The 26890-nt window shown below is 36.9% G+C and overlaps 1 protein-coding gene across 3 annotated transcripts in view; it reads right to left on the bottom strand.

Annotated features, from left to right (window-relative positions):
* ARHGAP32 (Rho GTPase activating protein 32) overlaps nucleotides 1-26890 on the bottom strand; it is a 306642-nt gene that overhangs the window by 266344 nt on the left and 13408 nt on the right. The window lies entirely within an intron of this gene.

Genomic DNA, 26890 nt, shown 5'->3' with positions numbered 1-26890 from the left:
CAAGTCATAGAATCCAACTGAAAGGCACTTTTGAAAGCTTATCTCTGTCAGCCTATCTAACCATCTAGGGAAAAACCTACTTTCTTCCGGAGTCTGTATTAGCCTAACATTCCATAATATCTGCCTCACAGAATTTTACACCAAGAATGACTTCCTGAGATGAAGTTCAAAGAGCACTTTTATTTATATCTTGGATCTCGTTATTTTGATTACAGTATTATTTGAAAATTTAATTTACCCCTAACCAACTCTAATAAATCTAATCAAAAATCATTCTTGGGGCGTCTGGGTGGCTCAGTCGTTAAGCATGTGCCTTCAGCTCAGGGCATGATGCGTGGGTCCTGGGATCAAGCCCCACATCAGGTTCTCTACTCAGCAGGAAGCCTGCTTCTCCCTCTCCCACTCCCCCTATTTGTGTTCCCTCTCTTGCTGTGTCTCTCTCTGTCAAATAAATAAATAAAATCTTAAATAAATAAATAAAACAAACAAATAAATAAATAAATAAAACAAATAAATAAAATCTTGGGGCGCCTGGGTGGCTCAGTGGGTTAAAGCCTCTGCCTTCGGCTCAGGTCATGATCCCAAGGTCCTGGGATCGAGCCCCGCTTCGGGCTCTCTGCTCAGCAGGGCGCCAGCTTCCTCCTCTCTCTCTCTGCCTGCCTTTCTGCCTACTTGTGATCTCTCTGTCAAAAAAAATATATATATAAAAAAAAAAATCTTAAACAAACAAAAAAAGAAGTTATAAAAATAAAAATAAAGAAAAAAGAAAATCATTCTACTGGAGTGCCTGGCTGGCTCAGTCAGTAGAACATGATCTTGGGATCTTGAGTTCAAGCCCCACACTGGGTGTAGAGATTATTTAAAAAGAAACAAAAAAGGGAAAAAAAGAAAATCAGTCTACTATATTCCACCAATACCTCAACAACTCCTATATAAAACATCTTCATAAATGGTGCTCCAAACCTAAATCAGCCCTCACATTCTTTTACCTAGGCTAACCAGAATATTTTCCTGCCTTATTATTTCTTTTATTGTGTAGCTGTTGCTTGTACTATGCACAGATTAAATCAAATGCTGCATATAAAGCTCATTGCACAGTAACTGGACTGTGAGTCTTACACATATCGTTACCACTATGTTTCTCCACATACTTCCAAAATTTCCCTCTCCTCATTTTCTTGTGTCTCCCCAACCCCAAACTCCCACCCAAACAATAACACTGCTGACTTTGGGTGCAGTTAACTATAACCCCATGGTTTGTTCTGCTATATCCTTGCTTAGCCATACCATCCTAACCTCAGCTTTACTGTGTATCTACTTTGTTCCAGGGGCTGTGCAACACACAGTATAGTGGGCAAAGCTGACCTAAGCTTGGCCTCCAGGAGCATGGAGTTTACTTCCTTTCTCACATGGTCATTCAGCAAAACAAAAGAAAAGGAAAACACAATACCAGTCGGGTTAGCTCTTAGAACAAATGATGTAGTGCAAAGATGACAATAATATATTGAATTAAATAAGGAGATTAATAGATGTCCATAAAATAAGAGAAGCAGTCAAAAAAAAAAAAAAAAAAAAAAACCTATTCTAGAATTCATTAAGAACAGCACAAAATTCCAAGATCACTTGAAATGAGTCAAGCTACTATATGGCAAGTTAAAAATTTAAGGACACAATTGAGACCCCCCCCCCCCCAAATAAAACCAGTGACCACTCATCAACCTACAAGCTAAAGAAAAGGACAGTATATTCCAGGACATTTCTAGCTTTTTAGGAAAAAGAAGTTGCATAAAAGAAAATACATATACCAAAGTGGAAATGAATTCAGAAGGATGGATTCTAAAGAATTTCACATATTTATGAAAAGCACTGAACTGGCATTAATACTGAGATTTTTTTATTATTAAAAATACTTAACAAAAGAGGTGCTCAAGACCAGGTCATGACTGCAGACTACTAGCTGAGACCCCGCTGCTGACTCAGAGTCACACAAAGTGGTTTCCCGAGTACACTCATTTTCTACCACATGAAAATCTATCCCAAACTGTTTTACAATTTGTGGCATTTTTGCAAGGCTGCAATTCAAGAGAAACACTGGAAGAAGAAATATAGCCATAAATGATATCAAATGTATTCGTTTAAGAAATGTGACTAAAAAAGGAAACAAATGGAATAACAGAAATACTTGATATCCACCAAACCTCTTAGCCCTTCAAAAAAAAGGTTCCTTTTTATGAAAACATCTAGAGGCAGCCATGCTGGTGCTTCAGAAGTCCAGTGTGGATCTAAGATTAGATCCCTGCTTTGCCACTTCATTGGCAGTTGAATTTCAATTAGTCTTCCCCTCTCAAGCCTGTGCTACCTCCTTTGCAAACCGGGAGCCGCGAGGAGGGCAGGGGGGAAATGTCTGTATTTCCATTGTACTTCTAATAAACAATGCATAAGAAGAATATAATTGTTAACTGCTTTAAGAATTTTATGTTGGTGTCTATTTTCCCTAATTATCTTATGCCACTAAAATACAACCTCTGAAATCAATGAGGATATCTCATTTTACATACTGAATTACTACTAGAAGACTTTTATGATCCTGAAATCCTGAAGACTTTTATTTCTTAATACTGATGGCCATGATAAATAAAAATGTATCTACAACACAGATTTAAAACACTAAGCAGGTTGAACCTGCAGGGAATTATATAAGCTGTACTGAGAAAACCATGTTATTGCTGACTAACAACTGGTTCATACAGAACACAGAGGACTCATACCTGGCCTCTTCTTACCATCAGAAGTGAAATACCAAAACTTTATTTTGCTCTAATGAACATTTTCACTTTCTATCCTGTAGCAGAGTTACTTCTAAAACCATCATGTCATAAGCTCTTCAACTATCCAATTCTTGGATACATTTGTGCTTTTGTCAATAGTATAATGGTATCTTTCGACAGTTTTTGCAGAGTTTTAACTATTATGTCATAAAGAGAAAAACAAGAAGGAAATTAAACTGTGTAGGTGCCAAATGTATGCCAGACACTATAAAACTTAAACTATATAGCTTAATATCTCATTTAACCTTTAAAAATAATAAACAAATAAATAATAGAAAATAATAATCTTCAAAAATAATCCTGTGAAAAAAATACACCAGTCCCCCCACCCCCATCCCTGCCAAGGTCACAAAACCAGTCAATGGCAGAGGCAGGATCTAAATCAAGGCAATTTTTACTCCAGCCTATGTGCTATTGCCTATGATTTCAGCTTCTTAAAAAATCTTAACTGCTTTTTCTGATTATAAAAATAATACTTACTCATTGCCAAAATTCTGACAAGTACAGAAAAATGCAAAAAAGGTTAAAATGTGTGAACTACCTTCCAGAGATAACCCTTGCTTATATCTTACAGATTTTTTTTCTTTAGAGAATAGAATCTTAAGTTTCAGAGCTCCGCGGGGAGCCTGCTTCCTCCTCTCTCTCTGCCTGCCTCTCTGCCTACTTGTGATCTCTGTCTGTCAAATAAATAAATAAATTAAAAAAAAAAAAAAAATAATTCTTTAAATTACATGTTAATATACAAATATACTCACTGTTAAAATTCAAGTATGAGTCAAAAATGTGCCTTTTCCTATCTCCAACTGCAGTCACTGCTATTAATAATTTGACTAACCAGAGTTTTTTCTATGCCTGCAAATGCCTATATGTGGACATAAATATGCATTTTTATAAATATCTTTTTTTCTGTGTGTGTGTGCATTAATCTACAACTTGCTTTTCTGCATTTAATGTATCCTATTATCTATCCAGGTCTGTATATACAGGTCTGATTTATGTTTTTAATTGCTATTATCTAACAGAGCTCAACTTCTTATCGAATTTTTCATAACTCTCACATTTGTATCACGGTTTTTCCTTGTTATTAAATAATATTCAGAAATAAATTTTTTAAAAGATTTTATTTATTTATTTGACAGAGATCACAAGTAGGCAGAGAGGCAGGCAGAGAGAGAGGTAGAAGCAGGCTCCCCGCCGAGCAGAGAGCCCAATGCGGGGCTCAGTCCCAGGACAACTGGGATCATGACCTGAGCCAAAGGCAGAGGCTTTAACCCACTGAGCCACCCAGGCGCCCAGAAATAAATTTTATAAATAGGTAACATTCCCTTATATAGATACATCATAATCACCTATTTTTTTGTTGGACATTATGATTTACCAAATCTTCACCATTAGACATAATACTACACTGAGTATCTTTGGTTAAATGTTTTTTTTTTTTCTTTAAAGATTTTATTTATTTACTTGAGAGAGAGAGCACAGAGGGAGAGTGAGAGGGAGAAGCAGACTCCCCACTGGGCAGGGAGCCTGATGTGGGACTCCATCCCAGGACCCCAGGATTATGACCTGAGCTGAAGGCAGATGGTTAACCCACTGAGCCACCAAGGTGCTCTGGTTAAATCTTTTTGTACATGTTATATCACTTTTAAGATCCTAAGAGTGGAATTACTAGGTCAAAAGTAATATTTCAAGGCTCAATACACAATCATTCCTAAAATGCCCCTCAGAAAAATCACACCATTTAACACACCCAGAGCAGTGTCTGAATTCCATTACATTATTTTTGCCTTTTACAGGGTCATTTATTCATGAAACAGATGTTAAGAAGTTATACCAAATGCTAAAGTCTAACCTCAAATTTGGCACAGATCCAGAAAGTGCGTTATTACTTAAACTAGCAAGTTGTGATTTCTTAGATATTGGTGATGATTCTACAGCAGTAGACAAGGAAGTAAGTTGACCCTATCTTGATGAGGCATCCACTGCTAAGTAACTCCAAAGCTGATGGTGATAAGATAATGAAGTTAGCAAAGACACCAATACTTTTATCTGGTTAACAGACTCCTTTTCTCAAGCATCTCTCCCTTAATGAAATATGATGTGCTCCAATACAATTCTGTTAAATGAGTCATTTTTCCACCAGCCTACATCAGAAAATCTTGGAACAGTTTCACTGAGAAGAAAATGTGTCTCTGAATGTAAAAACCACATGGTATAAAACAGTAAACTTTTAAAAATAAGTGGAATATATGGACACATGAAAATATATTCAGAAAAGCATAGATAATGACATCTAATTCACTTAAGCTCAATGTTCAAATGCAACTACATTTTAAGATTATGTATTTGCTACATATTTAACAGAAATATTTCTAATAATCTTGAGACACCTGAGTGTCTCAGTAGGTTGAACAACCACCCATTTTTGGTTTCAGCTCAGGTCATGATCTCAGGGTGGTGACATAGAGCCCCACACTGGGCTTTGCACTCAGCATGGAGTCTGCTTGACATACTCTCTCCCACTCTCCTCTGACCCTCTCTCCATTAACATGTGCCCACACGTGCCCACACGTGTGCTCTCCCACTCTGTTTCTGTCTCTCTCTCTGTCTCTCTCTCTCTAAAACAAATAAATCTTGGCATGCCATGGCGTGCCTGATTGGCTCAGTCGTTAAGCGTCTGCCTTCAGCCCAGGTCATGATCTGAAAAAAAGAATCCAATTTATAATTTAGAACCAGTGCTAAACTTACATTAACTTTATATCCATGGTATACTTTTACCATCTTTAACACCTTACTACCCCTTACCCTACTACAGTCTAGTTTGACCTTTAACAGTTTTCCTCTAAGCCACAGCTGTATCTAGTCTTTGAGAGGCAGCGATGGTCAGCTAATCAGCAGATCGTACCTGTACTAATTGGTACTGTTTTCTGGATGCTGTCTATATTAATACACTGCTTTCAATTAACAGTTTAACTGGCAACTTCCGTCCTCAGCAAGAGATTCTAACTCATCAAAGATACTTGTTGAATTGCATAAAATATTGATCACCATTACAAACTAGTTATTTCTATTAACAACAACAACAAAACACAATAGAGTAAGTGAAATACTCCAGGAAAGTGTTAATAGGAACCAGTCATTAGCTACAAATGGCAGAACAGGTCTTCCAAATTCAACTGTGTAAGAGAAACAAGATTCAAGCATATTTGTATTTGGGGACACCTAGGTGGCTCAGTCGGTTAAGCATCTAATTCTTGATATCAGCTCACGTCTTCATCTCAGAGTCAAGAGTTCAAGCCCCATATTGGGCTCCATACTAGGCATAGAGCCTACTTAAAGAAAAAAAAAAAAAAAGGGCATATTTATATTGGAATTAAAGCAATACACCACCATAAAATAATATGACTGACTTTGCCAGCATGCCTGGAGGTAAATGACTATAGGTTTAAAAGAACTGCAGTCTTTTTTTTTTTTTTTTGACAGAGAGATATCACAAGTAGGCAGAGAGAGAGTGGGGGAAGCAGACTCCCCGCTGAGCAGTGAGCCTGATACAGGGCTGGATCCAAGGACCCCGAGATCATGACCCAAGCCAAAGGCAGAGGCCTAAACCACTGAGCCACCCAGGCACCCCTGTAGTCTTTCTTGGAGGCTGTCTCCTTGATGTAACCATGCTGCCATGGTTTAAAACATTAAAGTCTTTGTAAATGCTACTCCCTCCACACACCATGCTTTAGCCTCCCTCTAGCCAAACTCTAAATCCAAGTAGGGAATATCAACTAGGGAAGCTCCCTGAATTTTCACACGAGCATCTCAGTAAAATTACTCTGGCTTCAAAATGGAGGATGAACTGGAAAAGGCTTAGGCAGAGAGAGTAGTAAGGAGGCTGCTGCAATAACTGGAGATAGAGTACCTCTCAGAACTAGAGCAGTAGCTGTGCAGATGGAGAAAGGCAGACAAATTAAAAGGTGTAAAAGTAGAACTGTCTAGATAAAATACGCCCAGGTGTGCTCTGAGGAGACTAGAAAGCCAGAGTATGTTAAGAAGGCAGAAGGAAGTTCCTGGAAGTCAGCAGAGAGGGGAACAAAGAGAACAAGGAAGGGATGGGACACCAAACCTACCAAATGCTTCTACTCCTAGCGGCCTAAGGAGTAATCACTTAAACTTTTCTGAAAAAGATCCATTCCTCTCCCTAGTCACTACCTTGCTTTGCTTCTTAAACAGGAACGCCGTTATATAAGTAAACAGATCCTATCTACTAATGAGGACATACTCTGTAATTTATGGATAGGCAGGTATATATTCTTTATGTATGTAGGGCTGTAACTGATGGATAGGTAGGCATATATTCTCACTGTTTTCCAATCCAAGCAAAAAGCCCATGAGATAAGGAAATGTGAAATATAAGGACATACAGTGCACATTCATTTTGGATGCACATTTCCCTGAGTACTCAAAAACAAAGCCATAAAATCTTCAGAAAGAGTATGTACTACATAGAGTGTGAAAGGCTAAATCCAGCCAGGTTACAAATTATTAACTAATTATATGTTAAGGAAAAACAGTCCACATATATGAAAATCTGATACTAATACACTGATCTAGAAACTTCACACTTAACTGGAGTAGAAACCCTGAATCCTTGAACAGCAATCAAAAATTACTACTCACAGAAACAAAGAGTAGACATGGTTGCCAGGGGCTGAAGAATGGGGTAAAGGGAGATGTTTGTCAAAGGGTACAGGTTTCCATTATAAGACTGGTAAGTTCCAATGATCTAATATACAATACAGTGACTACAGTTAAAAATATTTTATTGTTGGGGCGCCTGGGTGGCTCAGTGGGTTAAAGCCTCTGCCTTCGGCTCAGGTCATGATCTCAGGGTCCTGGGATCGAGCCCCGCATCGGGCTCTCTGCTCAGCGGGAAGCCTGCTTCCTCCTCTCTCTCTGCCTGCCTCTCTGCCTGCTTGTGATTTCTGTCTGTCAAATCAATAAAATATTAAAAAAAAAAAAAAATATTTTATTGTTACTTGAAAGTTTCTGAGAGTAGATCTTGAATATGTTTACCATAATAACAACTAATATTTGCAATTATGAGAGATGAAGGATGTATTAACCAACATTATCTGGTAAACATTTTACAATATATATCCATGTCAAACCATCATCACCTTAGACACCTTAAACTTACACAATATTTCTTTTTAAAGATTTTATTTATTTGTTTATTTATTTGACACAAAGAGAAAGAGAGAGCAAGAGCAGGAACACAAGCAGGGGGAGTGGGAGAGGAAAAGCAGGCTTCCCGCCAGGCAGGGAGCCCGATGTGGAGCTCAATCCCAGGACCCTGAGATCATGACCTGAGCCAAAGGCAGATGCTTAACCATCTGAGCTACCCAGGAGCCCTAAACTTACACAATATTATGTCAATTCTGTCTTAATAAAGCTGGAGAAAAAATTTATTGTTACCAGTGCGCAAATACACCAAGTTATAAGCCTAAGGTACGCACCTCTAGTTGGAAAGTTGGATGGCAGGAATCACATCTGTTTTGCTCATCTTCATATTCCCAGCACTTATAAACTATATGATAATCAGTATGCACTCAATAATTACCTGTTCAATAAATGCTGCCACTGAGCTCTTGAGGAAAAATATGTGCCTGACCCACTCACACAGAACTTCTTCCCACCATACGACTGTATAAATGGGCTGCCTGCTCCCAAGTATCAAAGCAAATTTGGGTTGGTTAGTAATTCTAACTCAAACAGGATGTGATTACATAATTTTTAACTGTTCAACTCTAATTCTATTAAAATTAATTATAAAGAAAATAGTATATTATTTATTGTAATGAAAACAGGTGTGATCAGAGTTTAATATGCCTAACTCACATTCAGTTCCAATTTCTAAATCAAACATGAACTCTTGTAACTTATTAATTAAAAGTAGAAAAGAAACTCACACAGCCCACATGCACATAGATCTCTGATCATCTAGCTCCTATTTTTAAAACTAGAAAAAAAAAGTTCCCAAAGTTATTGTAATGATCATGTATTTTCAATTTCCCAACATAATCTCAGTTTTAAGTAACGTATTCTGCATGATGACATGTATCATATCATACGGAAATTTGGAACACACAGTTACTGTATCCAGAATGCTCCCAATTTCCCTTCCTCCTTCCTGGTCTCCACTCCCCAAAGAAAATAAGTAAAATTATCAGTGATCAACTTTGAAGAAAAGTAATTACTATTTTACTTTAAAACCTTATGATTTCCCCCAACTGGATCAACATGAAATAGAAGGGGAAAAAAAGGCAGGACACTGAGGAGAAATTTCTTCCAACTGACAATATCATATTACTAACAAAGATCATTGCCTTTAAATGTCATGCACAAATGATTCATTCTTCCAGATGGGTTCATCTTATTTTTATTTCACTATTCCTGTTTCATCTTTTTGAAGCAAACTAATTCTTAAGCATGGCATCTACAGAGCTGGTCATGATAAACAAAACAGCTGATTACTTACAAATGAGAAAATTAAGCATCAGTGCAATTAAATACACACATCTGAACTAAATATTTGATTACTGCACACTGCAGTGATTTATGGTAAAAGTGAGCACTGATTGTAAATGTGATGTATTATGTGTACACCAGGAAATTATTTTCTGTTTACTCAACAAATCTGAAAATCTATTAAGGGGTTAGAGGTCCTAACTGGTTTTCTTGACAGCTAAGCAGATGAAGCCAGTATCTCAGTTGGTTGAAGGATGTACACAGTAGAAGTGAGAAGGCACACAAAATGAATATAAACTCCACCTACCCAGTTGACAGTCACCAGTGTCAGCTAGGACCATCTTAAAAGAACAAAACTGGAAAACTTAACACAAAAGTTAACAAACCCTGCCATAAAATTATAGTAATTAAGACAGTATGATATTCGCAAAAGGGAAGAAAAACTAACTAATGGAACAGAATACAAAAGTCCAGAAATAATCTACACATACTTGATTACCTGATTTTGACAAGGGTGACAATGTGGTATAGGGGGCAAAGATGATGTTTTTAATCAATACTGCTGACTCAATTACATACCTACATGGTAGAAAAATGTACTGTGGACATTCCCCTCAATCCTCCACAAAAATCAGGGAAGATCTAGTTATAAAAGGTAAAATGATAAAGCTTTTATAGAAGAAAATACAGATCATCATCTTTGTGATACTACAGTAGATGAAGATATTTTTTAACAATAGCCAAAAATCAGTAACCATAAAGGAAAAGATGACAAATTGTATTACATTAAGACCTATACCTCAAAAGAGACTTAAAGAGTGTAAGAGTAACTCAGAGAAAAGGATAAGATATTCACAATACAATATGACAAAGGATTAGTATCCAGAATACAAATAAGGACTCCCACAAACAATAATAAAAAGACCTACAACTCAGCAGAAAAATGAGCAAAAGACTTAAACAGGTGCTTCACAAAATATACACCCACCACATGATGACTAGGTTAAAAACAATGACAACACCCAATGCGGGAGAAAATGCAAAGGAGCTAAACGCTCATACACTGCTGATGATACATCATCATGTATCAATGGAATTGATACACAATTTCATTCCAAGGTATATAACCAACAAAACACTTACATATGTTGACCAAAAGATATGTTCTGGAATGTTCTAGAATGTTCTTAGCAGCACTCATAATAGTCAAAACTAGAAACAACCCAAATGCTCAGCAACAGTAGATGAGGTAAGCTGGAACACAGTCACACAATGGGCAATAAGAATGATCTATAATTATACGTAACAATATGGATAAATCTCACAGAGAATGCCAAACAAAAGACACCAGACACAATGATTCCATATATACGAGATACAAATACAAGAAAAAAACTAATCTATAATGTTAGAAGTCTGGATAGTAATAATCCTCAAGAGGGGCACCTGGGTGGCTCAGTCGTTAGGCGTCTGCCTTCTTCTCATGATTCCAGGGTCCTGGGATAGAGCCCCGCATCGTGCTCCCTGCTCAGCAGGAAGTCTGCTTCTCCCTTTCCCACTCCCCCTGCCTGTGCTCCCTCTCTTACTGTGTCTTTCTCTGTCAAATAAATAAATAAAATCTTTTAAAAATAAAGAGTAACAGGGGAATTTCTTTGTTTCTTGATCAGATGCTCGTTACACAGATGTACGCTATTTGTGAAAAGTCACAGAGCTTTACAGGTATGATCTGTGTACTCTCCCTGTATGTATATTACACCTAAGTTTTATAAAAGAGGGTGAGGAGGACAATCTCTACAATTAATCTTGATACACAGGGAGATCAGGTCATCAGATTCCATCGTTAACCAATCCGAGGACCCTAAGTGTGCTGTATCTTCCTGAATCCCTCCACTCAGAAGGAGCTCTAATAGTTTCAACACAGATTATGGACCCAGATGAAGCTGGGGACTTGAAATGAAAGAGGATAAAATGACAGTGGGAAATGCTAGACTAGTTTGAATACTTCCTTGCGTCTCCTTCAAACCTCCAGCAGTAACCATTATCCATCATTCAGCTGATTATGCAGCTGGAGCAATCAAGTCTACAAGACAGAAATAATCCCCAAAATCCTAGGATCTTCTGGATCTGAAATTACATAACCCCCTTGTTAAATTATTACCAAAGATTCCAAATCTCCTGAAGGTATGTCATAATGGGCATATAAATTATTTTATCAGTTAGGAATAACGTTCTGATGTGTGTTAACAGGAAGTCCAAATTACAGTGGCTTAAAGAAGGGGCTTACTCTCCTCATGAAACAGAAGTTCTGAAAGAGGCACTTACGGACGGTCTGGCAGCTGAAGAATATATGGGCTAAGATTGCTAGAAATCTCTCGGCTTTTTTTCTAAAAGTCTCTACTACTGGATCAGCTCCAAGGCAATATGTATAATTTCCAGGCAAGAAGAAAAAGTAAGGAGCAAAAGGCCTTCCCAAAAACATCCAAACATTTCTGTCTGCATCTCACTGACCAGCCTATGTCACATGGCTACTTCAGCTAAAGGAGAGACAAATGCTTTAGGCCTACTTTCTCCTTGTAACAAAACTTACGTCCTGTTCCGCCTATTAGTCCTATTAGAAAGGGAAAAGGGAGAAACGGGTATTAGTGAGGCAATCAGAAATCTCCCACAGCTATGAGGAGCAATTAATGTGCTTACCGACACTGAATACAGTGTATATTTTTTTTAATCTAGCAATTTACAAGATGTCCAGATTGTTTTGCTTTCGTATTTCAATTTTAATCTTTTTTAAAAAATTACCAAAAAGATGAACAAAGTTTTCTAAAATAGTACTCAGATGTAGTAAGTTAATAATGAATCAAAAAAACAACAGAACGTCTTAAATCCTGAAGAGTATTTATTTCCTGACGAATTTTTTCAGAATAAACAATGAATTCTCAGTCTGTCCTTTTCTGATCTAAAGCATTATTCAGCATTCAGTCAAATTAACTTAGCTACCAGCATTTGCCGTTTCATAAACTCAAGGAATGAGGTCCTTCTCTGCTGACATACAGTTAGCAGAATAAAAACTTTTCCTCTCGATATAGTACGTGTGAATACTATTATATTTTGCCAGTATTTCTCCTATTCCTCAGTCCTCCTTTTTATCATTTCTCTGCATATAGTATCAATTTAATGAAATGGTGAACTATTCAAAGAAATTCTTACTTTTGTCTAAAAGAGTAACTTCACACATTTCACTCAAGATTTTAAAAAAGGACTGTTCAATTCACTAAATGCTGCATAATAATTCTACAGCATTTTGTCAAATACCATCCCTGGTTTGTGCTGTTTTACTTGTTCTCAAAAGACTATACACTAAAGTCTAAATAAAGTTCAGGGATGCCTGGGTGGCTCAGTCAGTTAATTATCTGCCTTTGGCTCAGGTCATGATCCCAGGGTTCCGAGATCGAGTCCCACATCAGGCTCCCTCTGCGTCCCACTCCTCCTTGTGTGTGCACACGCTCCTTTCTCTCTCTGACAAATAAATATATAAAAATTAAAAAATAAAATAAAAAAATAAAGTCTAAACAAAGCTCAATACATATCACAGGAAAGGGTTCAATTACAATAAACCAAAGCTAAAACTGAATAAAAAATATATGTATTAGTTAACCTAAGGTAGTTCAATTTTTTTAAATCACTGAAACATTTAAAGATTGTCTGTTCTATCAGATAAAGATCATCTAATGCCTGCAGTCGATTGTTCTGACTCCATTCTCTGGTTTCCTTCAGATTAGAACCTGAAAGATGGCTCCTCTGTACCTATGTACTTGCTATGTCCCTCTTTTCATCCCAATCCAGCTCCCAGCAACCAGGTCCCATTCTCTTTCAAACACCTTCCCTGACAGCCAAACTTTCCCTTCACAACTACAGTCCTCTCCATTCTGTATCTCTACTCTACTCTGCTCCACAGAGCAGCTGGTCTCCAGGATAACGAACACCTGGAAGCCCTAAGTCATACTAGGCATTTTTAGCCAGTATATTGTTCATTTCATAAGAGCAGCTGATAAATCAAGACACAAGGTTAAGCTTCCTAAGTAATTTTTCATATGGAATATAATGAATAAAATTCTCCAAGTATCAATCAGTTAAGAATTTATTAAACTTCAGGGCGCCTGGGTGGCTCAGTGGGTTGAGCCTCTGCCTTCAGCTCAGGACTGGGATCAAGCCCCAAATCAGTCTCTCTGCTCAGCAGGGGGCATGCTTCCCCCTCTCTCTGCCTGCCTCTCTGCCTACTTGTGATCTCTCTCTCTGTCAAATAAATAAATAAAATCTTTAAAAAAGGAATTCATTAAACTTCTCTGAACCTATTTTAATACATGAACACATTAGAAAAGTTACTAAAAAAAATTACTTAAAAGCCATTTTTCTGGGATGCCTCAGTGGCTCAGTCACTTAAGCATCTGACTCTTGTTTTTGGCTCAGGTCACGATCTCAGAGTTGTGAGATCAAGCTCCATGTCACACTCGGTACTCAACATGGGATCTGCTTAGGATTCCCTCTCATCTCTCCCTCTACCTCTCCCTGCTGCTGCACTCATTCTCTCTTGCTCGCTCTAAAATAAATAAATAGTATCATTTTTAAAAGTCACACTAATTTTTTACACATCACCCCTTCTCATTCACAAAGACAAAGCTGCTAATGAAGTCAAGACTCAATCGCCATGGCTCCAGTTAAGTAATATCAGATCTCTGTGATGTATCATAACCTAAAAACCAATTCACAGTGCTGATCACTGATCACAAAAAGATCAGATGGTGAGAAGAAACTACCTCAAAGTGCATGTACTTATTTAATTGCGTACCACTATACTGATTTCAAATGCAAACGTCCTGCTTTATTAATCACAGGGTAAAAGAGATATGCAACCATATAAGCCAGAGGCAGCTTTTCTCCAAAATGGTAATGGCAATATTGTTTTCAAAAACAACAGCTTTGAAATAAAACCTTGTTATCTCAGCCCCAGTTTGAACACTGGCTAATGCAACCAAGAGAGGTAAACTCGGAGCCTGAGGGACTCTTTATCTGCAAAAGAGATACTGTATTTATGGTATTCTTTTATTGAAAGATGTTACCAGCTTTTTATTAACTACCTTGGGAGAAGAAAAAAAAAAAGGACTGCAAATGCCATTATTCCTACTTTCTCACAAAAAAAAAAAAACATTTTTCCTGTGTATTTATTAATTCACTCATTCACTTGACAAACATTTATGGGTTTCACTGTCTGAATAATGCCCAACTTTTAAACAATGTAACAGAAAACTAAGGAATTAGTGTGACCCAGATACAAAAGGACTTTTCAACCAACAGAGCTGGAGGAGGTGTTTTAAAAAGATAACAACTCTAGAGGAAGGAACCCACAAGCCTCTACCAGACTTGTCCATGCATAAAATGGCTGCAATTAATGCTGCCATTTTTGTAAATGAAGAAAACATTTTTACAGAGACTATCATTTTGAGATATGAGCACCTAATTGGATTTAGCTGTGTGGACCTAAGATTCTTCTGAAACTAATAAGAATTTCTCCCAATTAGGCATTTAGTGTGGAAGGTTTCTTGTTTTTTTGTTTTGGGGGGGGTTGGGGGAGTTTGGGGGTGCCTTTTTGGTTTTGTTTTGAGGTTTTTTTTTTGGTTTTTACACTTTTGTTTTTCTGGAGTAGGGTCATTCAACAATTCTGTAGAAAGCAAGGGGAAAGCATATCCTAAGTCTACTGGCAGCTTTTCCCATCCTCAAACAATTCCTTGTTCAGAGGCACAGCCACAGAAGTTCAAAGGTCACTGGCGTCTTTGTACTCAGTTCCATGGTAGTTACAAACAAACTTTTGTGCCCATTCCTTCAATGACATGAGCTGCAACAATGACACTGACTGAACTTTTACATCTGAGGCCTGCATGAGCATTACTTAACTGAAGGGCCACAGTATTTCATTTACACTTCAGCCGTAAATTATTAAATCTCTTTTGTGAAATAAAATAATTTATTTACCTGGGCATAAATGAATGTTGAGTCTAGTAAAACACAAAGACCATCACTGGCAGTAATGGTCTTGTGATTTCTTGTCATAATGATCATACTTATGATTTTGTAAAGCTTTTCACTGACTTTGTTTTTCAGGATTTCTCTCACCCTTGTCCTTCTATATTTTAAATCATACATGATAAAAAGGAAAGAAATATAGTATGGGATTTTAAACAGTTATAAATCTAAAAGTTCTTTCTTAAAATCTGACAATAAATATGCTTAAATGAGAGCTCTCAAAGCTATAAAGTTTACTAAAATAGAAAAGAACCTAAAGGATAAATACAAATGCACTAATAATTTAAAATACAAGTAATTTTACCTTTATTTGTACATTTTAATAACTCTAAGCATAAAAGTCATACATTTAATTGTTAAAACTGTCCACTTAAACCACCAATTTTTAAATAAATTCCTAGTACTCACATGTGCTAATAGCAATCTCCAAAATCTATTCTAGCACAATAAAATACTGTTATTTTAGCTGAATAATCAAAAAATAATTTACACCCACACCCCCACCCCGGGGTGCCTGGGTAGCTCTGTCTGTTAAGCATCTGCCTTTGACTCAGGTCATGATCTCTGTGTCCTGGGACTGATCTCCCCGTTGGGCTCCCTGCTCAGCAGGGAGCCTGCTTTATCCCTCTCCTCCCTGTTTGCCTTCTGTGTTGCTGTCTCTCTCTCTCATATATATAATATGTAATATAATATTTATAACACAAATATCTCTCTTATATACAATGTATTTATATTTATAAATATATATTTATATATAAATATATATTATATGAATTATTTATAATATCATGTATTATTACATATAATTATATATAAATTAATATATTATAATATATAAATATTTATTTATAAATAAAATCTTTAAAAATAATAACCCCCCAAAAAATTATCCAATAAGTAATCACAAAAGGAACTGTAAGAACATCTTTGAAAGAAATTTTTCTAGCAGCAGAGCTGAGAACTAACTACACGGACACAAACTAAGGCAAGATGCTGAAAGGACTTGGCTGATACCAAGATAAGAAAGCATCCTCCACAAAGAAAACTTTCCATAATTGTTTCTAACTAAGGCAAATGCTTTCAGAAGGTTGGCAACACTACTTAACATTTACTGAGTCCCAACTACTGTACTAAACATGATTCTCCCCAGAGAAAACAGGTCCAATCTCAGATTTTTTATTTTCTTGAGCACAAAATACAAAGGAAGACAGTTGAAAGAGGAAAAAAGAATAAATCACACAGCAAAGATTATAGGAATACAGAAATAGTGTTAAAATTTAGTATAAGGTAGCTCTGAACAGAGCTAAACAGAAGAAAAAGGCTTTAAAGTAAAGAAAAAGTCATTCCAGATTTTGTATAAAATTAACTCAGAAACATTTCTAAACTGCTAGCACCTTTATTGGCTGACTTAACCAAGAGTTTCTTTTTCTACTTCTAAAGTCCATAACCCTGAAACACTAAGAATATTATATTTTTCATATCACTAATCTAGCTAAGTCTAATCTGAAAATTTTTCTGAAACTTTTCTCCTGCTTCAGAACTTCCCCCTGTAACAGAACAACACAAGCTACATGAATTTATTAGTTCCACATGCTAAAACCAGGTCCCCTATTTAAGAAAAAGTCAGTAAAAAACAAACTCTCCTATTCTAAGCAAGCAGTGATGAGGAATTCACCAAATAGTTTTCAAGACATACAGGTAAACAAATAAATGTATGAAAAGTACTTCCTACCAGGAGCAAATTGTTGATAAAGCACTTTGTTCTAGTAATCAAAGTAATTTGGACTTTGAACATCTCATGAAATAATTCCTACAGTATTAATGGTGCAGCAGAAAAATAAAAAAAGCAAACTAAATACAGTTGACTCCTGAACATCATAAGGGTTGTGGTGCTGACTTCCCCTCCCCCCACAGTTGAAAATCTACATATAATCTTTGATTCCCCAAAAACCTAATTCTACTGTTGCCCAAAAGTCTTACCTATAACATAAATAGTTGATTAACACATATTGTGTATGTCATATGTATCACATACTGTTCATATACTAAAGTAAGCTAAAGAAAATATTATTAAGAAAACCAAAAGGGAGAAAAATATATTCACAGTACTGTGGGTATTTTTAGCAGACAAAATCTGCATAGACGTGGGCCAGGCAGGGCCAGGCAGGCAATAGCAACAGCAAGATGCTGTGAGGACATGTTCTGCAGCCTGGAGGCCCTGGTCAATGACAGAAAACTGGTGTGTGTGCTGGCAGCAACGACATCCTGGAGGCATGGAGACATCCAGGGAGACATGCCTGGAGGTATACCACCGGCCTGAGCCCAGCTGCAGCTCCAGCCACACTGGAGGGGCAGGGACAAGGGGGACATGGGCTCCCTGCACACTCCCTGCACACCCCTGCTCTCTGGTCACCTCCTTCCACTTCAGCCCACCCCCTGCCTGCCAGTCCACAGTGCTCCACCCAGCTGCCCTGTCAGCACATGGGGAGATCTACAGCCCTGCCGGGTGTGGGTCCTGGGAACCACTATGGCCTCGGAGAGCCTCTTGGTGTACTCAGGTCAGTCACCTTCAATTCCATCCTGTGGTGACTGGGGTGGGCAGCTGTAAATAAATGCCTCGTGGCTTTGGCTATCAACTCCTAAAAAAAAATTCCATGTCTAACTGGACTGGACCTGCGCAGTTCAAACCTATGTTGCTCAAGGGTCAACTCTATATTAGAATTATATTTATCATGAAATTAATATGCTACTAGGAATAATATATGCAAATTCCTTTTACTATTATTGTTGGAAGAAAAAATATTCAATCTGATGATTTTTGTAACTAACTGTATCAGCATGATAAATGAAGATAGAGCTTTATATAAATGGAGAAATAATGTCTGCCCCTCATACACAATTAAGAGAAAATAAGAAAATTGGGCAAGATGTTCATAAGCAATACTTATTTATGAAAGAATAAATCAGGCATGCTAGATATAAACTATAATAGAATTAAAATATAACTCCTGAGTTTTGAATTTTTCAACTTCGAAAAAGTTTGTACTATATTATATCTAAAACAATTTTAGCACTCATGTTATTTTTTTAATTTCTGACAATATAAAGAACATAAAGAAAAACACTGCTTTATTCCTTACATATATACTTCTAATATATAGATTAGTAAATATCTACTTAATTAATATTATTAGTTTAAGCCAACTTACAAATAAAGAGCTGTTAAAACTAGGTAATGCTGCTTTAAAATTATTTCAAAATATGGTTTTATACACTTCGATAAGTTTTTAAAATGTTAGCTCAGAATGTATCCCAAGAGAAAATAGTTGAACACACATGTGAGAACCTATTTGTTTTCCCAAATGAGTCAACAATGAAGTCACTTACTGTACACTAAAAAGAAACATACCATGAAAGAAAATACAGGAAGCCTGGATGGCTCAGTCGGTTAAGTGTCTGCCTTGGGTTCAGGTCATGATCCCCTGGGATCAAGTCCCTTATCAGGCTCCCTGCTCAGCAGAGAGCCTTCTTCTCCCTCTGCCCCTCACCTGGCTTGTGCTCTCCCTCTGTCGCTTTCTCTCTCAAATAAATAAATTAAGAAAGAAAGAGAGGGAGGGAAAGAAAAGAAAGAAAATATAAATATATTACATACTAAGTATATTTCTTTTTTCCTAAAAAAAAGAAATAGCATTTTCAAAAAATATGATTCAAAAATGGGCAGAAGACCTAAAGAGACATTTTTCCAGAGAAGCCCTTACAAACAGAAAACAGGTACACAAAAAGATGTTCGACATCACTGAGCATCAGGGGAATTCAAATCCAAACCACAATGAGACAGCAGCTCACACCTGTTAAAATGGCTGTCACCGAACAGAGAACCCTTGGACACTGCTGGTGGGAACATTATCTGACACAGCCACCATGGCACACAGTACAAATATTTCTCAAAAAATTCAAAATAAAACTACCATATGATCTAACAATCTCTACTTCTGGATACATACCCTAAGGAAATGAAACCGCTACCTCATGTTCATGTTCACTGCAGCATTATTCATAATAGCTGAAACATAGAAAGAACCTAAGTGTTCACCCACAGATGAATGGATAAAGAAAATGTGGTATATACACATATACATACACATACACAAACACATACACACACACACTGGAATACCAGACATAAAAAAGAAAGGAACTCCAGGGTGCCTGGGTGGCACAGTCAGTTGAACATCCGACCCTTCATTTTGGCTCTGGTAGTGATCTCAGGGTCATGGGATCAAGCCCCTCCATCAGGCTCTGCACAGAATCTACTTGAGATTCTCTCTCACTCTCCCTCTGCCCCTCCCCCCTCACTTGCTCACATGTTCTCACTCTCTCTCAAACAAGTAAGTCTTTTTTAAATAGCATGAAAGAAATCAAATAAATCCTTTAAGCTTTCTTCCTTTTTAAACACTCTTACACCATATGCTGAATAGGAGTCAATATCTCTTATTGTTGCTAAACTTAAAGTATCAGCCAACTACACCAATTTTCAAGTATCCTGGGCTCTGCAAAATTACTTAATGTCAATACACAGTAATTAGGTAATAATTACAGCTTTTAAAAATTGTCCATTTTATTATAAATATATAAAAAATTTATGGGAGACACTCCATTAGGAAAAATAACTTTTTATGTCAGAATGATTTGTTTCGGAAAAAATATACAGTGGAAAAAAGTCTCTTCAATAAATAGTGCTGGGAAAACTGGACAGCTATATGTAGAAGAATGAAACTCGACCATTCTCTTACACCGTACACAAAGATAAACTCGAAATGGATATAAGACCTCAACGTGAGACAGGAATCCATCAGAATCTTAGGGGAGAACATAGGCAGTAACCTCTTCGGTATCAGCCACAGCAACGTCTTTCAAGATATGTCTCCAAAGGCAAAGGAAACAAAAGCGAAAATGAACTTTTGGGACTTCATCAAGATCAACAGCTTCTGCACAGCAAAGGAAACAGTCAACAAAACAAAAAGGCAACCCACCGAATGGGAGAAGATATTTGCAAATGACAGTATGGACAAAAGGTTGATATCCAGGATCTATAAAGAACTCCTCAAACTCAACACACACTAAACAGATAATCATATCAAAAAATGGGCAGAAGATATGAACAGACGCTTCTCCAATGAAGACATACAAATGGCTATCAGACACATGAAAAAATGTTCATCATCACTAGCCATCAGGGAGATTCAAATTAAAACCACATTGAGATATTACCTTCCACCAGTTAGAATGGCCAAAATTAGCAAGACAGGAAACAACGTGTGTTGGAAAGGATGTGGAGAAAGGGGAACCCTCTTACACTGTTGGTGGGAATGCAAGTTGGTGCAGCCACTTTGGAGAACAGTGTGGAGATTCCTCAAGAAAATCAAAATAGAGCTTCCCTATGACCTTGCAATTGCACTGCTGGGTATTTACCCCAAAGATACAGATGTAGTGAAAAGAAGAGCCATCTGTACCCCAATGTTTATAGCAGCAATGGCCATGGTCACCAAACTGTGGAAAGAACCAAGATGCCCTTCAACGGACGAATGGATAAGGAAGATGTGGTCCATATACACGATGGAGTATTATGCCTCCATCAGAAAGGATGAATACCCAACTTTTGTAGCAACATGGATGGGACTGGAAGAAATTATGCTGAGCGAAATAAGTCAAGCAGAGAAAGTCAAGTATCATATGGTTTCACTTATTTGTGGAGCATAACAAAGAACATCGAGGACATGGGGAGATGGAGAGGAGAAGGGAGTTGAGGGAAATTGGAAGGGGAGATGAACCATCAGAGACTATGGACTCTGAAAAGCAACCTGAGGGTTTTGAAGGGGCAGGGGGTGGGAGGTTGGGGAACCAGGTGGTGGGTAATAGGGAGGGCACGTATTGCATGGAGCACTGGGTGTGGTGCAAAAACAATGAATACTGATAAGCTGAAAAGAAATTTTTTTTTAAAAAGTGAAAAAAAAAAAAGAATGATTTGTTTCTTGAACACCTTACTTTATCTAAGAATGCTGAAGCCCATAAATACTATCTTCCAAAATTAACAAATGCTGCTGACATACTTATCTCAAAGAATAAAATTCTTACAACTACAAAAATTCTGATACCTTTATCAATGTCAGTATCTTAAAATACATGATGTGAACTTAAGTTTAAACCACTGTAGGACACACAGAAAAATGACTGCTTTTTGACACTTATGCTAAGTAGAGAAATGAAAAAAATCATTCTGGGCCAGGTTGTTAGGCTTTCAATTAGCCTCACATCTTAGCACTAAAGAAGTCAAGAGTTTCTCATATTTAACACTCTAATTCTGCATAGAGAAAAATGGTTCTCTGTAATCACAAGCTGAACCTCAAAGATATCTAAATAAGCTACTGGTTTTCACACTGACATCGGCGGCAAAGCATCAGGTGTTCTGCAAACATCTGATCCGAAGGTGTTCCTGTAAGTACATGACTACCTGTTTTTAAAACTATAATAGGCACAAATTTTTAAAACCATAACACACACATTTTCAACACACTAGAAACCAGAAATGCATGAACTTGTGTTAACATTCATTAGCAAAAATGGGTAAATATACATTTATTTTACAGGTGAATATATATTTAAAAAATACTAATCATCAGTAGAAACACTGGAGGTCCACCTAAGATTTTGCTTGGGGAAAATAGGGGTTTTGTTGCTAAGAGTTTGAAAATTACCAGTTTAGTACAAAGAGGTGGCAACCTATCAGAACTGGGGTGCAAAGTTCCCGACACTTACCCTCCTGGAAAAAGACTACCACAAGAAAAGAACGCAGAACCCTAAAAAACTTCTTTCCTCTCACTGTACCAAATACAGATTATTTTGAGGTTAATTATTTTAAAAAGTGTTAATACTCTAGTCACACCTCAATGTCAATCACCCCATCTACAAAATCAGTATAAGTACTGACATATATAGTCAAATGATCTTCAACAAGGGTACCAAGACCATTCAGTTGGGAAAGGACAGTCTTTTCAACAATGGTATTGGGAAAACTAGATGCCCATATGCAAAAAAATGAAATTGGACCCATACCTTACACTATCTAGAAAAATTAACTCAAATAGGATCAAAGGTCCCAACAAAAGCGCTGAGATTATAAAACACTTTGAAGAAAACATAAGGAAAAAACTTCATGTCATTGACTTGTCAATGACTTCCTGGGTCAGACGCCAATACGACAGGCAACAAAAAACAAAACAGATAAGCTGGACTTCATCAAAATTTAAAACTTTTGTGCACCAAAAGACTCTATTAACAAGAGTGAAAAGGCAACCCACAGAACGGTATAAAATATCTGAAATCATATATTTTTTTTTCTGAAATCATATATGTTAAGAGACTGATATCCAGAATACACCAAAAAAACTCCCAACAACTCAACAACAACAAAAACCCAATTAAAAAGTAGGTGAAGGACTTGAATAAATTCCCCAAAGATGATATTCAAATAGGCACAAGCACATAAAAAATGCTCAATATCACTATCATTAGGCATATGCAAATCAAAACCATAATGAGATATCGCTTCACATCCAGTAGGATGGCTACGAGCAAAGAGATTAAAAAATAAAATAATAGAAGAAACAAAGTTTTGCTTGACCTTCAAAAAAAATAAATAAATAAAAATAAAAATAAAATAAAATAATAGAAAATAATAAGATTGATGAAGATATGGGAAAAACTGGAAAAAATTGGAACCGCTGTGTACTGTTGGTGGGAATGCAAAATGGCAAAGTGCTGTGGAAAACAGTATAGCTGTATGGCAGTTTCTCAAAAAATTAAAAACAGAATTACCATATGAACCACCAATTCTACTTCTGGGTATATATCTAAAAGAACTGAAAGTAGTTATCTCAAGATATTTGCACATTCATGCTCACAGCAGCACTATTCACAATAACCAAGAGGTGGAAGCAACCCAAGTATCCATCAATGAATGAATGGCTAAACAAAATGTGGTAGGTACATACAATGTAATACTATTCAGCCTTAAAAAGAAAGGAAATCTTTTCACATGGTACAACAGAGATGAACCTTGAGGACATTATGCTAAGGAAAATAAGTCAGCCATGAAAAGGAAAACACTGTATGATTCCATTTATGAGACATCTAATGTAGTCAAATTCATAGAAACAGAAAGAATGGAGGTTACCAGGGGCTGTGGGGAAAGAGAAATGAGAAGTTGTTGTTTAATGGGTAGAGTGTTAGTTTTTTTGTTTTTTTTTGGTTTTTTTAATAAAGATTTTATTTATTTATTTGACAGAGAGAAAGAGATCACAAGTAGGCAAAGAGGCAGGCAGAGAGAGAGAGAGAAAGGGAAGCAGGCTCCCTGCTGAGCAGAGAGCAGCTCCAGCAGGGCTCTTCCCAGCACCCTGGGATCATGACCTTAGCCCTTTCACAACAATGCAAATATACTTAACACAACTGACCTATACACCTAAAAATGGTTAAGATAGCAAATTTTGTTATGTAAATTTTACTACAATAAAAAAAATTTAGTATGAGTAACTACTTCAGGGGGCAACTGTGATGATTAAGCTGACAATAGATGCAAGGGGCTTAAGAATAGTTCCCGGCATTTCAGTAATAATTAATATTGGCAGTTGATAATATTAATGAGACAGATATTTAGCACTTAGTGAAGCCAAATCCTGAAGTGAGGATTATAAAGATTTCCTTGAAAAACAAGCCTGAGAATTTAGTAAGGATAGCAGGGCTGTAATTCTTGTTGGTTAAGAGTGACACAATGAAACTTAAGTTGAAGGAGGTCAGTACAGCACTCTAGAGCAAAGGATCACAAAATCTAAGTCTGGAAAAGCTACAATGAAGAAATTCAGAAGTGCTATCATGACATTTTGGTCATACCTTGAAATTCAAGAACAAAAGAAAAGAGACAGAACTTAATATTAGAATGCTAAGCAACCATCCCTTCAAATCTGTGCTTTAACCAACAAATACAACTCCTCATAGAAATTACCTTGGCTAGCAAGTTGATACACAAAAGCCAAGCTTAGTTGCTTATGTTTCATAAGCTTTTTTTCCCCATCAAAAGTTCTAAGAAAAATATGCATTTAAACATAAAAAGCTCAATCTTTGATACTCAAAAAGGCTTTAGGATTAAATCCCAAATTCTCTAGAAGAAACACAGGACTGAAATGGATAAACATCATGCTCTCCTCTCACTGACCATCTGCTCCCAAGTAAGGAGGCAGACAAATTAAGAATATAGACTATAGAGGCACAAGGACTATCACTATGGCGGTCAGCTAAACATAAAAGCACCCACACATTCAAAGTAAAACCTTGGGGGGGTATAGCTCAGTGGTAGAGCATTTGACTGCAAAGTAAAACCTTGACTACTTAAAACCCTTACAGCAGGGTTTTAACCTTAACCTCAGCACTTTGGACACTTAGACCAGATATTTCCTAGGGGAAGTAGGGAACATGCATGAGTAACATTCTGGGGAGCGCGTGGCTGGGTCGGTCATACATGTAACTCTTGATCTCAGGGTTGTAAGTTCAAGCCCCACTTTGGATGAAGAAATTAATTTAAAAATAAAATTTTTTTAAAAAAAGAAGAATATAAATCTGGAAAACATCTCTTTCCTAGCCCAAGTTAAATCTTTAGAAGTCATTTCACAATATTTAAAAGAGCACAGTGGGTTAAAGCCTCTGCCTTCAGCTCAGGTCATGATCACAGGGTCCTGGGATCCAGCCCTACATCGGGCTTTCTGGTCAGCGGGGAGCCTGCTTCCCTTCCTCTCTCTGCCTGCCTCTCTACTTGTAATCTCCGTCTGTCAAATAAATAAATAAATAAATAAATAAATAAATCTTAAAAAAAAAAAAAAAAAGGCGAGCACACCTAGATTTGAATTGTGAATCAATCCACCATTTAGTTAGGTAACCTGAGCAAATGACCACATTTTTCCAAGGTTTAAATAAAATAATATTTGTAAAGATCAATACAAAATGACACTAAATAAAAAGAATAATGAATTTAGCTTTAAGGGCTAAAACTTTTTATAACTGCATTCTGAAAAAAAATTTCCAAAATACATTGTACATTCTCCTGCCTTAATGTAATCTAACCTTTTATAAACTCAGAGGTAACCATTCTGAACAAACATCACTGCTGACCTGTGAGCAATGCAGAAGTTAAGGGTGGAACCCCTGCAACAGTTGGATATAATTTCTGATTCCCAAAAAACTTAACTACTAATGGCCTACTATTTTGACCAGACGCCTTACCAATAACACAGTCAATTAACATATATGTATTACATGCTGTATTCTTCCAATAAGGGTGGAAGAAAAAATATTAAGAAAATCATAAGAAAAGTATATTTACAGTACAGTACTGCATTTGTTTTTAAAAATCTGCATATAAGTGGACCTGTGCAATTCAAATCCAGGTCATTCAAGAATTAAGTATAAATATGACAGTAATCTAGGGACAAGAGTTATCAAAATAAATAATACAGAGAATCAAGTTTCAAAATGATGGATCAATTAAAACAGTAAAAAAGAAAAAAAAGAAAAACGTTTTAATAGGAATTAAATGTAAAACAGAGTCTTTAGATTAAAAAGTATCGACAAAGGCAGATGACATTACAGAAGTTGAGAAAGAAAAATTCTACAAAAATTGCCTTCATGCCCTAAATGAACCAGAAGTAATGGGCTGTCCAAAAAAAATACATGAAAGCCAATTTGGGTTAGTAGAAAGAATATACCAAAATAAAAGTCAGAAGAATGGAGTTCTAGTTTCAACTGCCCTACTTGACTGAGAATATGTAGCTACATTAAGCTACCTAACCTACATCTCTATCCTCATTAATAAAAAGGTCATAAACCTACTTTGACATCTCCAACACTGTCAGGCAAACCAAATAATGTGATAAGAAATGCTATTAAGGTTTTATGCAAAACACTTTATACACAGTGATCATACATCAATCTAGAGCAGGGTTTCCCAACCTTTCCCAATCTTTTTCACTTTCAACACATACAGAAAATGCTAATACTGGTACAGACACACTGAGGTAAATAAGCCAAGCTGTTGGTGGCCAGTAGTGATCAGCCCCGAAGCTCTTACCACCCTGTCACTGACCATCCTCTCTTAGGACTCGGGAAATCAGTATGTCGGGCCCATCTGTAACACATTCAGAGCATTGTCTGGCACACTGGCTAAGCAGCTCTAATTAAAACAACATGTGTAATGCGGAGCACTGTAAGAGGGAATGCAACACTTTCCACAATAACCAGCTGTGGCAAACAGAAGGAAGACCAAAGTCTGACTGTGCTAGAACAGTACTTCTGTGGACCCAGGCAACTGGAACACCCATCCTGGGCCTGGAGTCCTGGGGGGTCATGCACTGACCTCCCACTGG

Source organism: Meles meles, chromosome 8, assembly GCF_922984935.1.
Source record: "Meles meles chromosome 8, mMelMel3.1 paternal haplotype, whole genome shotgun sequence".
NCBI classification, from domain to species: Eukaryota; Metazoa; Chordata; class Mammalia; order Carnivora; family Mustelidae; genus Meles; species Meles meles.
This window is presented reverse-complemented; position numbering and strand designations above follow the sequence as displayed.